At 36.8% G+C, this 17,546-nt stretch overlaps 1 protein-coding gene across 1 annotated transcript in view; it reads left to right on the top strand.

The window, feature by feature from the left end:
* The window catches only part of LOC122441658 (stonin-1), a 189,835-nt gene that overhangs the window by 110,030 nt on the left and 62,259 nt on the right, over positions 1–17,546 (top strand). The window lies entirely within an intron of this gene.

Genomic DNA, 17,546 nt, shown 5'->3' on the forward strand with positions numbered 1-17,546 from the left:
CAAATATCAAGATGAGTGGCATGTAAATCAAATGCTAAGATAAGTGGCACAGACAGTTAAGTCCTAGAAGTGGCTAGGAAATGCAAGAAATCATTTGTAGTTCTCCACAAATCCTTCCTGGGTGATGTGGGGCTTTTAAATAGGTCTTGAATGATTTGTGGGATATAGATAAGTGTGGAGAGTAGGCATTCAGGAGAGTAGAATAGCCTGATAAAAGGCAGAGAAATGAATGCATGTAGAATTATAAGGAACAGTGAAGAGACAACTCTGCCTTGAATAAAGTGTTTTCCTTTTGAATATTTTAGGAAATGAGGCTGGGTGGGGGACAGAGGTTGAAGCACATTGGAAAACCCAGAATCCTGGTAGGGAAAATTCAAACTTGATTTGGTGGACATTAGCCCTCTAAGGATGATATTGAGAAAGTTTCAATTGGATTTAAAAACTGGCTTTGTTAATTTGGAAGTGGCAAATAGTAAGAAGAACAGGGATGGTACATAAAGTAACAGAGCCCAGACTAAAGATGGCAGCATAGAACATAGAAGAATTAGAGATTATGATGGAAGAATCACTGGACTTTCATTACTATGTTCAAGAGAAGTGGTGAGAGTGAGCATCTTTGTCTTGTTCTAGATTTTAGCAGGAAGGCTTTCAGCTTTTCACTGTGGAGTATTATATTGGCTGTGGGTTTGTCATAAATAGCTTTCATTATACTGAGATATGTTCCCTCTATACCTCCTTTCATAAGGGTTTTTTTTTTAAAATCATGAATGGGTGTTGAATTTTATCAGATGCTTTTTCTGCATCTATTGAGAGGATCACATGGTTTTCGTCCTTTCTTTTGTTAATGTGGTATATCATATTGATTGGTGTGTATTGAGCCATCCTTGTGCACCTGGGATGAATCCAGCTTGGTTGTGGTGTATGGTCTTTTTTACGTGTTATTGGATTTTGTTTGCTAATATTTTGTTGAGAATTTTTGTGTCTGTATTCATCTAAGATATTGGCCTGAAGTTTTCTTTTTTGGTAGTGTCTTTGTCTTGTTTTGTTATCAGGGTGATGGTGGCTTCATAGAATGTTTTGGGGAATATTTCTTTCTTTTCAGTCTTTTGAAAGAGAAGGATGGGTATAAGTTCTTCGTATGTTTGGTAAAATATACAATGAGAAAAAAGTCTCTTCAGCAAGTGGTGCTGGGAAAGTCGGACAGTTGCATGTGTATCAGTGAAGTTAGAACATACCCTCACACCATATACAAAAGTAAATTCAACATGGATTAAAGGCCTAAATATAAGATAAGACACCATTAAACTCCTAGAAGAGAACATAGGCAAAACATTCTCTGACATAAGTTTTCTTAGGTCAGTCTTCCAAGGCAATAGAAATAAAACCAAAAATAAACAAATGGGACCTAGTCAAACTTACAAGATTTTGCACAGCAAAGGAAACCATGAATAAAATGAAAAGATAAACAACAAGGTCCTACTGTATAGGTCAGGGAACTAGTTTCAATATTCTGTGATAAACCTGAATGGAAAAGAATATAAAAGAGAAATGTCTGTGTGTGCATACCTGGGTCACTTTGCTGCGCAGCGGAGATTTGCACAACATTGTAAATTACTATACTTCAATAAAAACGTAAAATTAAAGAAAAAAAAACTGATGAGGGCTTAATTTTCAGAATATCCAAACAGCTCCTACAGCTGAACAACAACAAAACAATGCAATCCAAAGATGGGCAGAATACCTAAATAGATATTTCTCCAAAGAAGACATGCAGATGGCAGCTAGGCACCTGAAAAGATGATGAGCATCATTAATTAAATTAGAGAAATGCAAATCAAAGCTACGGTGCGGTACCACCTCACACCAATCAGAATGACCATCATTAAAAAGTCTACAAATAACAGTTGCTGGAGAGGGTGTGGAGAAAAGGGAAACCCTCCTACACTGTTGGTGGGAATGTAAATTGGTATAGCCACTATGGAAAACAGTATGGCAGTTCCTCAAAAAACTAAAATTAGAGTTGCCATATGATTCGGCAATCACACTCTTGGGCACTTATCTGGACGAAACTGTAATTCGAAAAGATACATGCACCCCAATGTTTATAAAAGCACTGTTTACAATACAATAGCCCAACACATGGAAACAACCTGCATGTGCATCTACAAATGAATGGATAAAGAAGATGTGGTACATACACACAATGGAATAGTACTCAGCCAGAAAAAAGAATGAAATAATGCCATTTGCAGCAACATGGATGGATCTAGAGAGTGTCATACTGAGTGAAGTGAGTCAGACAGAGAAAGAAATACCATATAATACCACTTATGTATGGAATCTAAAATACAACACAAATCAACCTATCTATGAGATGAAAACAGACTCACAGATGTAGAGAACAGACTTGTTGCCAAAGAGTGGCATAGTGGAGGGAAGGATTGGAAGTTTGGGATTAACAGAGATAGAATATTGTACATAGGATGGATAAATGACAAGGTCCTATTGTATAGCGCAGGGAACCATATTCAATATCCCATGACAAACCATAATGGAAAAGAATATGAAAAAGAATATATATGTGTGTGTGTATAAACGGAGTCACTTCACTGTACAGAAGAAATTAGCACAACACTGTAAATGAACTATACTTCAGTAAAATTAAGAAAAAGAAAAAAGAGTCATTGGAATCTAGTGATTAGCTGGATATGAGAGTTGACAAGGGAGAGTTGAAGATGTCCTATACACTTTACCTGTTTAAAGTGTACAATTCAGTGATTTTTAGTATATTTATGGATATGTGTAGCCATTGTTATTGTTCAGTTGCTCAGTCATGTCCGACTCTTTGTGACCCCATGGACTGCAGCACATCAGGCTTCCCTGTCCTTCACTGTCTCCCGGAGTTTGCTGAAACCCATGTCCATTGAGTCGATGATGCCATCCAACCTTCTCATCCTCTGTCACCCCCTTCTCCTCCTGCCTTCAATCATTTCCAGCATCAGGGTCTTTTTCAGTGAGTCAGCTCTTTGCATCAGGTGGTCAAAATATTGGAGCTTCAGCATCAGTCCTCCCAATGAACATTCAGGGTTGATTTCCTTTAGGATTGACTGGTTTGATCTTGCTGTCCAAGGGACTTTCAAGAGTTTTCTCTAGCCCCACAGTTTGAAACTGTTAACAGTCAGTTTTAGAAAATTTTCATCACCTGAGAAAGAAAGCCTATTCCCTTTAGTTTTCACTCCCATACTGCTCCATTTCTTCCCATCCTCAGTAGTAAGGCACTATTAATGTACTTTCTGTCACTGTAGATGTCCCTATTCTGGAGTTTTATATGAAAACAATTTGATAATAGGTGGTATTTTATAGCTGATTTCTTCTACCACACAGTGTTTCAAGATTCATCCATATCATGGCTAGTAACAGTTCTTCATTCCTTTTTATTGATGTATATTAGTTCTTTGAATGGATATACCACAATTTGCTTATCCATTCATCTGCTGAGTGACATTTGAGTTTTTTCTAACTTTTGGCTCTTATGAAGAATTTTGCTATAAATACTCAGGTTTTTTTGTGAATATATATTTTCATTTCTCATGGTATACACCTAGGAGTAGAACTCCTGGGTCTTACAGTAATAATTTAAGGCACTATCAGACTATTTTCCAGGATGGCTGTACTGTTTTTTCATTCCTGTCAGTAGTGTATGAGGGTTTAGATTGCTTCACATTCTCACTAATGCTTGTTATCTGACTTTTTGACTCTAGCCATCCTAGTGAGTATAAAGTGGTATCTCGTGGTTTTGAGTTGCATTTCCCTGATGACTAATGCATATTTACACCTTTGACTTTTTTTCAGTAACAATTTCAATATACTCAGGTCAAACAGAAGATGATATTTTGAATTGCTGTAAAAATAAATCCTTTTCTCTAAAAATAGGATCTTCTCTCCTATAACATTTTATATAGATAGAAAATGGGAATTTATATGCTAGTAAACATAAACATAAGAAGGAAGAGGTAATAGAAAAGAAACTGGTCTTGGTTTGAAACTTTGTTTAGATTCTCATAAATAGTGTATTGCATTCTATAAACAGTGTTTTGCATTATATAAGGCACTAGATTATGTTTGCATTCCATAGAGTCACGAATAGTCTTCTAGACCATTATGGATATAGTATCCTTGGTGGTACTGCACTGGGGAAAATAGCTTGCAGTTAATTAACACAGTGCTTTATATGTTTCAAAGTATTTTTGAAAAATATTTATTTGTCTGCTTGGGGTTTTGGTTGTGGCTTGCAGGATTTCTCTGCATCATGTGCGATCTTTTGTTGCAGTGTATGGACTCCACAGTTGTCGTACCGGGTTAGTTGCTCCGTAGCAGGTATAATCTTAGTTCCCCAACCAAGGATTGAACCCATGTCCCCTGCACTGCAAGGCAGATTCTTAACCACTAACCCACCAGGGAAGTCCCCAGAGTATTTTCTTATACATTGTCTTTTGCTTCTCACAGCAACCTGTGGGGTAGATAGAAAGAGTGGTGTTTGATATTTAGTGTTACCAGGTGGCACAGTGGTAAAGAAGGCTCCTGCCAGTGCAGAAGATGCAGGTTTGATCCCTGGGTCAGGAAGATCCCCTGGAGTAGGAAACTGCAACTTGGTCCGGTATTCTTTCCTGAAGAATTCCATGGACAGAGGAGCCTGGCAGGCTACATAGTCCATGGAATTGCAAAGTCGGACACGACTGAGGATGTAGCATGTTAATAAATCTAGTTGTCTGAGGGCACTCTAACTAGTGAATATTTTAAGAACAATATAAAAGCAGGACATTGGGGAACTACTGAAAAGTTTTTGAAAAGGAAGTGAGAAAGTCAGAAGATAGCTAGCAAAGAGAATGTATCTGCAATCAAAGTGGGGTGGGAGGAACCATTGTTTTAGTGAATTTTTATAAAAAAATAACTTGCAAATTCTGGTTACTAGTTGTCTTATTTGAAGAAGTATTGAATGTAACCAATCTCAAGTAAATTGAAAAACTTCAGTAATAGTCTCCTAAGAGCTTCACTGCTTAGTGTGTTTTGAAGGCCAGTAGTATTTCCCCTGGGAGAGTGTTAAAAATAAGGAATTTTGAGTCTTATCCTAGAGTACTGGATCAAAATGTGCATTTTAACAAGACTCCCACGTGATTTTCATGCTCATTAAACTTTGAGAAGAGCTGGGTTTTTTGTTTGCTTTTCAGTATATTTTATCTGACTTTGATTATCATATGAGATTTAACTTTAAAATTTATAAGCTAACAGTCAAGGGAGAAACTTTGAGATTAAGATGTGCCGTGAAAAAGGGTTAAATAAAGGTCACTGATAAACATTCTGAGTGAGAGTTATGGACATACTATTTCAGAGGCAGAGAGAATGTATAAGATTAATATAAAGATTAAAATAATGAAGATATTAGAGGGAAGATTAATGGTAAAATGAAACATTTTACTATAGTTAGGATTGTTCTGTGCTATAAATAGAATACTATTTATAGTGGAATGTGAAACTATTTAAATATGTTCCATTTTAATTTAACAGTTTAGTGACTTTGTCCCTTAGATGCTAGTATTACAGTGGGTAATTACTAGGTGTGTAGCACAGTATCTTTCTCTCGCTTTTGTTTTTTGAATAGATATTGCATACACATTATTGCATACACTATAAAGGGTATACCATAAAGACTCTGTCCTTCACCATCTGCTCTTCCTACCAGTAGCTCCCTGTGACTGCCTTCAGTGCAAATCAGTAACCAGTTACCTTAATTTCTTTATATATTTAGTCTCTTTGTTCAAGTAGAGCCTAAAGGGGTAGCATAGACAACACTATATTTTGCACCTTGTCTTTTAAGAGATTAACAATATATCTTAGAAATCTTTGTCCGGATATTTTTATAACTGTGTAATATTCCATTGTGGAATTATTAAAATTTATCTAACTCATCTCTTATTTGAGCTATTTTTCAGTTGTTATTGAATGACCATGTACATAAAACATTTCATATATGGGTAGTTTTATCTATTAAATAAATCTCTATACGTGGAATTACTGGGTTAAAGGGCAAATATACTTGGTTAGATATTGCCAGAACGCTCTCCTGGAGGTTATTCCAGTATATATGCCTATTACAGTGTTTGAGAGTCCTCCTTTTTCTACAGCTTTGCCAATGGAGTGTAATGAGACATTTGGATATTTACTATTATGAAAGGTGTAAAATGATACTTTGGTGACATTTTTCACTTTTTGTGTGTTATGAACCGTTTGTATTTAATTTTATGTGAAATGCTTGTTCATAACTTTTGTCTGTTTTATTTTTATTTATTTTAATTGGAGGATAATTGCTTTCCAATGTTGTGTTGGTTTCTGTTGTACAACAGCGTGAATCAGCCATAAGTACACACGTATACCCTCTCTCTTGAGCCTCCGTTCCCCCTTTTATGTTGTCATAAAGCACCGAGCTGACCTCCCTGTGTGATACAGCAAACTCCCATTAGGTGTCTATTTTACATATGGTAATGTGTATATTTCAGTGCTACTCTCTCAATTTGTCCCACCCTCTATGTTTTAAAAAATTGAATTATTAGTTAGTTTATTGATTCCTAAGAGTTCTGTATTAGTTTAGGAGAGATTAACTCTTGGTGTGTGCAAAAATACTTTTTCCTCAGTTATTTGCTTTCAATGCTTTTTCTTCCTTTCATGCAGATGTTGAATTTGTCAACCTTTATTTTTATGGCTTCTGAATTTTGAGTCATGAATAGAAAGTTCTTTTTTACCTCAGGATTTTAAAGGGATTCACCCATGTTTTCTTCTAGTATTTCTTTGGTTTCTTTTAAAAAATGTAAGTCTTGATTGATGGAGCCATTTTTCTTGGTGTGACAGGTGATTATAAATTTTTTCCCAAATGGCTACCCAGTTTTCTTAATATTGCTTATTGATAAGTCTATTTTGTCTCTGCTTAAAAGAGAATGATTTCTTTATCATCTACTGAAGTTCAATATTTTGAATTTATTTTTTGATTTTCTGTTTTGTCTCATTGGGTTGTCCATTAACCTCTGCTACATTGCTTCAATTATTTTGAGGTTTTTAATATCTTTATTTTTTAAAAATTTATTTATTTTAATTGGGGGCTAATTACTTTACAATATTGTAGTGGTTTTTGCCACACATTGACATGAATCAGCCATGGGAGTACCTGTTCCCCATCCTGAATCCCCCTCCCACCTCCCTCCCCTTCCCATCCCTCAGGGTCATCTCAGTGCACCAGCCCTGAACACCCTGTCTCATGCATCGAACCTGGACTGACGATCTGTTTCACAGTTGATAATATACATGTTTCAGTGCTATTCTCTCAAATCATCCCACCCTCGCCCTCTCGCACAGAGTCCAAAAGACTGTTCCATGCATCTGTGTCTCTTTTGCTATCTCGCATATAGGATCATCGTTACCATCTTTCTAAATTCCATATATATGCGTTAATTTACTGTATTGGTGTTTTTCTTTCTGACTTACTTCACTCTGTATAATAGGCTCCACTTTCATCCACCTCATTAGAACTGATTCAAATGTATTCTTTTTAATGGCTGAGTAATATTCAGTTGTGTATATGTACCACAGCTTTAATGTCTTGTAGGGCTGGTATTTCTTCATATTCTTTTCCAGAGTTTTCCTGGACATTCTTGTTTATTTCTCTGTATTGACTTAAAAATCAGCTTCTCTGGTTGAAAAAAAAACAAACAAAAACCTGTTGATATTTTCACTGAGATCACATTAATAGAGTTTGGTATTTTAGTAATATTAAGGAGGAGTGGGTTGCAGTTTTGGATGCGATGTCCAGGGGAGGCTTCACTGACAACGTGATAGGGTAAAGATCAAAAGAATGTTAGAGAATGAGCCATGAGGATATTTGGATAGAATCATTTCAGACAGAGGGCACAATAAATACATAAGTCCTGAGGTAGAAGAATACCTGTGTGTTCAGGGAACAGTGAGGGGGAAAACATGACGTTATAGACCATTTTAAGGACTTTATTTTTGAATGAGAAGTCATTGGAGAGTTGGAGCATAGAAATGGTATCTGATTTATGTTTTTAACAGGGCCACTCTGGCTACCGTGTTTAGAGTAGACATAGTGGGGGACAAGGGTGAAAATAGGGAAACTAGTCGTGGAACATATCAGTCCAGGTGAGAGAGGATGGCAGCTGAAACAAGAGTGATAGTCGTGGAGGTGGTAGAAGTGGTTGGAATATGAATGTGGCTTGTAGGTAGAACTAACATTTACTGATGGATCTGGATATGAGGCGTGAGTAAGAGGTGTAAAGATTATCTCCAAGATTTCTTGCCTGAATAAGAATGAGTGGCCATTCCCCACTGAGATGGGGAAGACTGTGAAGTTCAGAGAAGAATATATATCAGTGTCCTTGTTTTAAACTTGCTTGAGATGTTTATTGGACATTCAGGAAGATGTGTTGAAGCAGTTGAATGAGAATCAGAGTTTTAAGGGAGACATATGAGCTGGGGATGTAAATTTTGGGAGTCATAGTTGATATTTAAAACCATGAGATTAGATAAGATCACCAAGAGAGTGATATGAACAGGGAGAAGAGTCCTGGTACACTCTAAAAGTGAGATGAGGGAGAGAAGGAGAAATTGGTACAGACAGCAAAGGAGTGGTCAAAGAAATGGAATAGAAAGAAGTGGAAAACCAGGAATGTTCTGGAAGCCAAATGAGGAAAATATTTCAAAAAGGAGAATGTATTTAATGGTGCTGGTAGTCGAGTATTTGTAAAATTTATTCCTAACTATGCTATGTCTTTTTTTGCTATGGGAAACAGGCTCTTTCTTCATAGCTTATAACTGTTGCTTGTATATGTGGAAGCTATGAATATCTTTATATTAATTTTTACCAATTCTGAATTCTTGTTTAGTCATTTTTAATTGATTATCTTAGATTTTTTCAGATATCCAGTCATTGCATCTGCAAATTTATTTCATCTTTTCCAGTTTTTTTAATCTCTAGTTCTTTCTTATCTAATTATGTTGTTTAGTACCAATTGTACTTTCCTTTTGTCTATTGTATTGGCTAGTACCTCTAGAGTGAAAAGTTAGATAATAGTTTTCTTGTCTATGTTCTGACTTGAGTGGGAATATTTTTAGGATTTTCCTCTCTAAGCCACTAAGTCACAGCTTTTGGGTTGAGGTAGTAGAGTGGGGTGTGTGTGTGTGTGTGTGTGTATTTGTAGGACATAGTCTTTCTTAAAATGCTTGAATTTTATCAAAAGTTTTTTCAACATCATTGGGGATGATTATATTATTTGTCTCCTTAGGTCTAGTAATACCGTTTTTATACTAATAAGTTCCTAGTGTTGAACCATGGTTGCATTTCTAGAATAAATACAGAAACTACTTAATAAATATAGTCACTTGATAAAGGTAATGGGAAGAGTTGTTGCTGCTTCTGCTATTTTTCTTTTCCTAATATTGGTCAGATTTTATCATTTGTGTTAAGGATGCTGTTGTCATGGTTGTGTTCCCTGAGACCAAAGATAAGTGCACATGAAAATTAGAAAGTCAAAACTCAGAGAGGAAATTTTCCGTCATTAGGACATTTCCCCCCTCCCCACACAAATAGAGGATTTATCCTTTGTATTTTCTTGTGCCTCCCAAAATGCATCTGAATACTAGACACAGGGTTTTCTTCCTCAGTTTGACTATTTGCAGTCAACAACTAGGTTAGTTTTTATTCTTGATTTCAGATCATGTACTTCTAAGCTTTTTAAATAGTCACTTGTGATTTACCCAGAAGTAACAATAATTGTATAATTTGTTACCTATTAATGTGGTAGGATTTTCTAGTTTTTATTTTGTATCAGCCTGACTTATTGAATCTAAAGAATAGCCAGTAGAATCTGATAGATTATAAGCTATATTTTCTGACCTTGCTCAGTGTGTTATTTAGGACTATTGACTTTCTTCTTCAAAATGAAACACAACTATTTTTTTCATTCTTGATATTAACTGCATCCCTTCTATTCCTTTGCAGATATAGTGACCTCTGCTGTTCTTGAGCAATCCAGGCATGCCCCTCTCAGGACTTCTGTTCTCTTTGCCTATAATGCTCTCTAGTCAACATATTCTTTTTCAGTCTTTGCCCAAATGTTACCTCAAGCTTCCACTAATGCTTCTACTTAAAATTGTAACCCCACCTCTGTGTTTGTGACACTCTTTTTTCCTGATCTATTTTTCATAACACTTCCCAGGTGGTGCTAGTGGTAAAGAACCTGCTTGTCAATGCAGGAGACATAGGAGACGTGGGTTCGATCCCTAGTTGGGAAGATCCCCAGGAGGAGGGCGTGGCAACCCACTCCAATATTCTTGCCTGGAGAATCCCATGGACAGAGGAACCTGGCGGGCTACAGCCCATAGGGTCATAGAGAGTCAGATGTGACTGAAGCAACTTAGCTTGCATGCACACCACTTTTTAATAGTCTGTGGAGTTTATGGTTTTATTGGCTTTGTTTCTCCCATCCTTAGTAAAATGTAAACTCTTCAAAGACAGGACTTTTTTTCTTGTTCTAAAAAAAAATTATAAATTTTCCTTTTTAAAAAACTAATAAATCTCCAGTGCTTAAAGCAATACCTGATACATAGGAACTCAGCAAATATTTGCTGAATGAATGAATAAACTATCCTAAAGAGATTTTATTTATAAAGAACTCCCTGGTGGTTCAATACTTAATAATTTGCCTTCCAATGCAGGGGATGTGGGTTCTATCCCTGGTCAGGGAACTAAGATCCCACATGCTGTGGAGCAGCTAAGCCCACACATCACAACTAGAGAGCCCACATGCCACAACTGTTGAAACCCACAACTGCTAAGCCTGGGAGCCACAACAGGAGAATTCCTGCACCACAACAAAGGATCCTGCATGACACAATAAAGATCCTGCATGCCACAGCTAAGGCCCAAGGCAACCAAATAAATAAGTAAATAAATAAATATTAAAAAAAAAAAAAGGACTCCAATTTAGGGTCAGAATAATCCCATGGATGTGCAAAGAAATGTAAACAATCCTTTAACTTCTTAATTTGATTAATTTAGACTATTTTTCTCCCTCCAGATTCATCGAAGCAAGGACAAATGGAAATTCTATCTGAAAGATGGTGTTATGTGTTTTGGAGGGAGAGACTATGTATTTGCAAAAGCCATTGGTAATGCAGAGTGGTAAAACTTATGAGCTCAGTACATCATAAACATCAGAGGGACTATATCACATATTGTTCACTGTATGGAATTTAATAAAATTGTAATTCAGATGCAGATACAAATATACAATATTACATTTCTTTCATTTTATATTTCACACTGTTTAACAGTTTTTATTTTTTAACCCTCATTGTCTGTACCATTACAAAGCACAGATGTATTAGGTGTGATGTAGCATGAAGAAATTTCATATTTCTTTAATTCTAAAGTAAAATTAAAATCAGACTCCAATTCTCCATCATGGCAAAGTCAGTATCAGTTATGAGACTGGGGCTGGTGTTCCTCCCACCGCTCAGCAAACCATGTTACAAAAGATCCTGGAGAGTCTTGTGAGTACCTAGATATTCAGGAAGGCGTCTCTAGGTAAAACTAGTCTACATTTGTCGCTAACAGTATGCTGATTGTGCAAGCCCAGATGGCTCCTTGGAGACAGATGCCTCAGTTGAGCCTACACTAGAACATGAAAATCTTTGTCAATGCCAGGATTCCTAGAGCCAAGGATTAGCCTCTGGGTTTATCTTGTGGCCAGACCATTCTTCTTTGTACCTGATATTTCCCTGGGGAATTATAGGGAGTGAGTTAGGTTCCCATTTTAATTCTTAGGACTTCATGTTTCTGTCTTCTTCCCTCATCTCTAATTTTTTTCTACTTTTCTTACAGTGGAAGACTCCTTTGCAAAGTCTTATAACATCAAACATACTGTCTCTCTTCATTTTTCCTAACAGGGAATTCCCTTATTGAGTTTAGGCTTTCTAAATCAAAAGTCAAGAAGAGAAGTTCTCTTCAGGAACCTTCTATTTTGGTGAGACAATCTCATTTGAAAACAGAAGACCTGGATAATTCTTAAAATCAGAGAGCGGGAACAAAATAGCTCTCATTTTCTTAACACCAATGAAAACAGAGCAAATTAATATTTCAGTAAACTATTCTGTAATATTCTCTTCCTTAGTAATAGGTTCAAATTCCTTAAAGGAAACTTTTCCCCATCATACTGCTTCTTCTAGTGGATGGAGTGTGTGTGTGTGTGTGTCTGTGTGTGTGTGTGTGTGTGTGTGTGTGTGTTAGTTAGTCACTCAGTCGTGTCTGACTCTTTGCAGTCCTATGGACTGCCATATATTTGGACATGGGAGACTGCCAGGCTCCTCTGTCTATGGAATTCTCCAGGCAAGAATACTGGAGTGGGTAGCCATTCTTTCTCCAGATGATCTTCCTGACTCAGGGATTGAACCCAGGTCTCCTGCACTGCAGGCAGATTCTTTACTGTCTGAGCCACCAGAGAATAAGTCTAGGATCCCTACTTTTGGCCCTGAGTAGTGTTCTCCCCTACGGCTTCCCTGGTGGCTCAGCTGGTAAAGAATCCGCCTGCAGTGAGGGAGATCTGGGCTGGGAAGATCCTCTGGGGAAGGAAAAGGCTACCTTCTCCGGTATTCTGGCCTGGAGAATTCCATGGACTGTATAGTCCATAGCATCGCAAAGAGTCGGACATGACTGAGTGACTTTCACTGACTCACTAGTATTCTCCAGGACAGTAATTCTTTCACAAAAAGAAGTTCTGAGGTGGAATGGGTGAAAAGCTCCTAGAAGATTAGATTCCTGTATCTGGCTGGTCACAGGGTGAATTCCCGATCTCTTTTTCAGAGGCGTCCCTACTTAATTTATTCCAGTGCTTGTTCTCTTCTACCCAAGTGACTACCTAACAGCTACTGTTAGGTCTTTTGAGATATTTGGATAAATCTCATCTGGACTGTGGACGACATGAGTGGGGCACTGTCTTTGGCCTCAAGTTGGCAGCTGCATGAGGATTCAGTTAGTGCTAGTTGGGTAGGCTGATGCCTTCTTCGTCCTCAGGCTCACTGTCCTTTTCACCACCACCTCTGCTATTTCACATCCTGCTCTGGCTCCTGAGAACTTCCAGGAGCTATGGGTTCGCTTCATGGATGCTTCCTACCAGGGAATGTTCATCTTTTCCCTTCATGGATGTTAGCCACCAGGAAATGTTCATCTTTTCTACATGGAAAGCAAAAAGAGGGCATTTATTCTCTGTGTCATTTCTGAAATGTGCTCCCCCACCCCACCCAGTGTTGAGGAGGACACTTTCTAGACTTCAGGTGCTTTCAGCCACCCTGTATTAAGTGCTGAATTTATCAACAAGGTGTGTTCACTTGGAAATTGGGCTTTAATGTGTTGGTTTAAGTGTTTGGGAGAGGTGATAATAGTTGTTTCTGAAATTCCTTTCCTCTTTTCCGTGGTGAATTTTAAATTCTCACTTTGCTTCAGTGATTTTTTTTTTAAAACTATATTACAAATACCACTATGTTGTCCTCTTTATTTATGGGGTACATTTTATCAGAGAAAAAAGTCATTGTCTCATTTGTGTCTTTGCATGCCCTCATGCTCTGATTCTTTTAAAATGTAAAAACATCCATTTAAAATAGACTTAACACAAAACAAGCTCCATTCCTTTGCACGATAGTATAAATGATGATAGTTTGGGTAGTGAATGCACAGAGAACCAAGAGTCCCCAAATTATTGTGGACCTAGATGCCCTTCTATCAGTCTCAAATAGTACTAGAAAAGAATCCTGAGTCTTGAAAAGTTGTGTAAATTAATGGTTTAAAAGTTATTTTGGCCAGTGCCATACTAAGAAATGGGCTTCCCTGGTGGCTCAGATGGTAAAGAATCCGCCTGCAATGCAGGAGACTGGGTTTGATCCCTGGGTTGGGAAGATCCCCTGGAGGAGGGCGTGGCAACCCACTCCAGTATTCCTGCCTGGAGAATCCCCGTGGACAGAGGATCCTGGTGGGCTACAGTCCATGGGGTTGCAAAGAGTTGGACACGACTTTGAGTGACTAAGCACACACTAAGAAGTAAATTTGAACAACCAGTGTGTGTTTGCATGTACATAGATACATACAGTACAAATAAAAGTATCAGAAAGTCATATTTGCTTTTAACATGATAGCCTCCTATCTTTGATTCTATTCTGTTCATTAGAAAAAAATTTTTGATGGTATTGGCCCTATAAGTTGGTTTCACTACCTACTGATGGGTCATATTAAAAAAAAATTTTTTTTTAACCCATGTGTTAAAGATAAAATGAAACAAATATTAATCTATTTTGAAAAAGAAAATTATTCTTTAAGTCCTGTAAGTTGTGAGTGTATCTGAGACTTGGCTTTAATATGGTATTGCTTTTAGGAACCTCTTTATCATGTCCACGCTTAACATTTCTTGTTGCATATTTTAACAAAGTGTCATAAAGTGAGTTATATATTCTTGTAAATACAATACCCTGGCAAAAACCATCCTACACCCTTTTATAGGTGGTGAATGTGTCCCTAGTAAAGAGGTTACAGTTTATTGTGGTATGTGAAATTCACGTATCATGTATAGTAATTCCTAACCCAGACTTTTTCTCATGCATGCATCGCATAGGGCTTTTTTTTTTTTTTTTTTCCAACATACTTTTCACCTCTCCCTGTCGACTGCGAAGATCTTGAGTTTGCATAGTTAGTCTCTTAGGGACTGACCAGCTGACCTTGCCTGGATTACCTTCTTTACCTGTTTCATTCAATGTGCTATAATATGTGTAAAAAAATCATCTGTATAGCTCAGACTTCATAGGGCAATGAGATGCCAGTTCTGGCTGAGGAACTCAGTTGAAGTCATTTAAGTTGTGTAGCAAAACTAGTAACTTTAGAATGAATAGCAGTGGTTAAGTGGGTGGTGAGAAGAGGAATTTAATGGGGGAATTTATTTAGACTTTTGTTAGTAGGTTAGTACAGTGCTGTTTGTTTGTAAATATACTCTGAGCTAGTTGGAAATTTTATAATTTGTAACTAGACAGCTAAATTATAAATAGGAAGCTCATGGTAGTAACTCTTAGGAAGTAACTTGATATTAATAAAAATATTGTACATTAGGAAAAGATTTTTTCAAGTTGTGAACATGTTTATTGAACTCTTTGTGGCATGAAGATTTTTAATTTGTATGTGAACTTAATACATTTTTGAAAAAACTAAAACCAGGCCCGTTATCGCAAATGTTATAACTTTTGGACAAAATGCCTTTTAAAAATATTAAGTTTAGATGAATTACTCCAAATTGATTAAATCTTTTTAGTCATTCTGCAGCATACATCAAACATGGTAATAAAAAAACAAAAATGCAAGATATAAATTTCTTGAGCATTCGATGTTTTATGTATGAGAGATTATGTAGATTAGGAACATACATTTTCTATGAGACCATCTCATAAGGAAAATGCTCCTTAACAAGGATTGTTTTATATTTCAGTTATAAAAGTGAATTGGTTAAAAATATTAATTGCCTTACATGTAAGACTAGGATAGATATAGTGGGAGAAGCAAAGAAGTAGGTGAGAAATTACTAAAAGAATTTATAATGTGTGTGAAATAAGAGATATACATGTAAGATAATATCATCAGTGTAGAACAAAAAAGAAGTGATACAGATGATAGGTGCTAAAGAAGTTTAAAGAGATAAACCATTGTGGACTACATATTTATTATTTATGCCTTGCTCTATTTGAAGTAAAGACAGTGTCTTGACTTTAGTGGATTGGGGAGGGAATTTTGAATTTTTGGTAGGTATATAATAAGATGAGATAGGATTTTAGGAAGGTTAATCAGTGGTGGAAGAAATTTTCTTTGGAAGGAAAGTTATGACCAACCTAGACAGCATGTTAAAAGGCAGAGACATTACTTTGCCAACAAAGGTCCATCTAGTCAAAGCTATGGTTTTTCCAGTAGTCGTGTGTGGATGTGAGAGTTGGACTATAAAGAAAGCTGAGGACCGAAGAACTGATGCTTTTGAACTGTGGTGTTGGAGAAGATTCTTGAGAGCCCCTTGAACAGCAAGGAGATCCAACCTGTCCTTCCTAAAGGAAATCAGTCCTGAATATTCATTGGAAGGACTGATGCTGATGCTGAAACTCCAATACTCTGGCTACTTGATGAGAATGGACTCGTTGGAAAAGACCCTGATGCTGGGAAAGATTGAAGGCAGGAGGAAAGGGGCCAACAGAGGATGAGATGGTTGGCTGGCATCACTGACTCAGTGAACATGAGTTTGAGTAACTCCAGGAGTGGGTGACGGACGGGGAGGCCTGTCCATGGGATGCTGCAGTCCATGGGGCGCAAAGAGTTGGATACAACTGAGTGACTGAACTGAAGTAAACTGAATCAGTGGTGGTGGGTATGATGGTATGGCCATAAGAAAGGTTAGATATGAATAAAAATGAAGGAGGTGTAGAAATACTTGAGAGGTAAGGGGAAATGGCCTGAGATGTGGGAATGGTGGTAGGAATGCAAAATAAAGGACTGATGTGGAAGACAATTTGAAGGGAATAACTAATGAATGAAAAGATGTGAGGATGAGGAAGATAGTACACTATGACTCTGTGTGTTAAAACTTAAATTATAATGTAGAAAGTAAAGATCAGTATTTGTGGGAAAGACTGTAAGAGTTGTTTTCAGAGTATAGATATGAGTATGTTAGGCTAAAACAATAATTTATAATTTAAAGGTATAATTTATAATTTAAAGTTTATAAGGATTCATTTTTTCTTTTGTTTACTTTCTGCTGTTTTGCTTGCTTAGTTGTTTTGGTTCTGTGATTTATTATCAATCAGGAAGTTTACTCTGTGTGTGTGTGCGTGTATATAGCAACATGACTAATTAACATTCTCTCATCATTGAGACAAATTCTAGAACACTTGCTTACAAGAGAGAGAACAGCATCTGAATAAAGACAAGTGACTAGTTGTGGAGTAGAGAAGTCAGAAAACACATTATAGAAAAGAGATATTTTAGAAAGTTTATACTTTTTTATAATCTACTTTGAAATACTTTGCAAAATGGCATAATGATTGGAAGCAGACTAAATGTGTGGAGAGTCTAGTTGTGACTTTACATTTATTTAACAAATGCCAAAGAAGAGCTGAAAACTGAAAACAACCCAGATATCCATTGATAAGAAAATAGAAAACAGTGTTATAGTCATACAGTTGAATACTATTCAGCAATGAAAAGGAATGAACTATTGATTGAAGCGATGAATAGCAAAAACATTGTGTTGAGTCAAAGAGCTTTATACAGAAGAATATTAACTATTTTCTATGATTCTATGATTCTATTTATGATTCTATTTATATGAAATTCTGGAGCAGACAAAAACTCATCTCTTAGGGAAAAAATCATAACCATTATTATCCTGGGCTTCCCAGATGGTGCTATG

This window comes from Cervus canadensis, chromosome 5 (assembly GCF_019320065.1).
Source record: "Cervus canadensis isolate Bull #8, Minnesota chromosome 5, ASM1932006v1, whole genome shotgun sequence".
Classification (NCBI taxonomy): domain Eukaryota; kingdom Metazoa; phylum Chordata; class Mammalia; order Artiodactyla; family Cervidae; genus Cervus; species Cervus canadensis.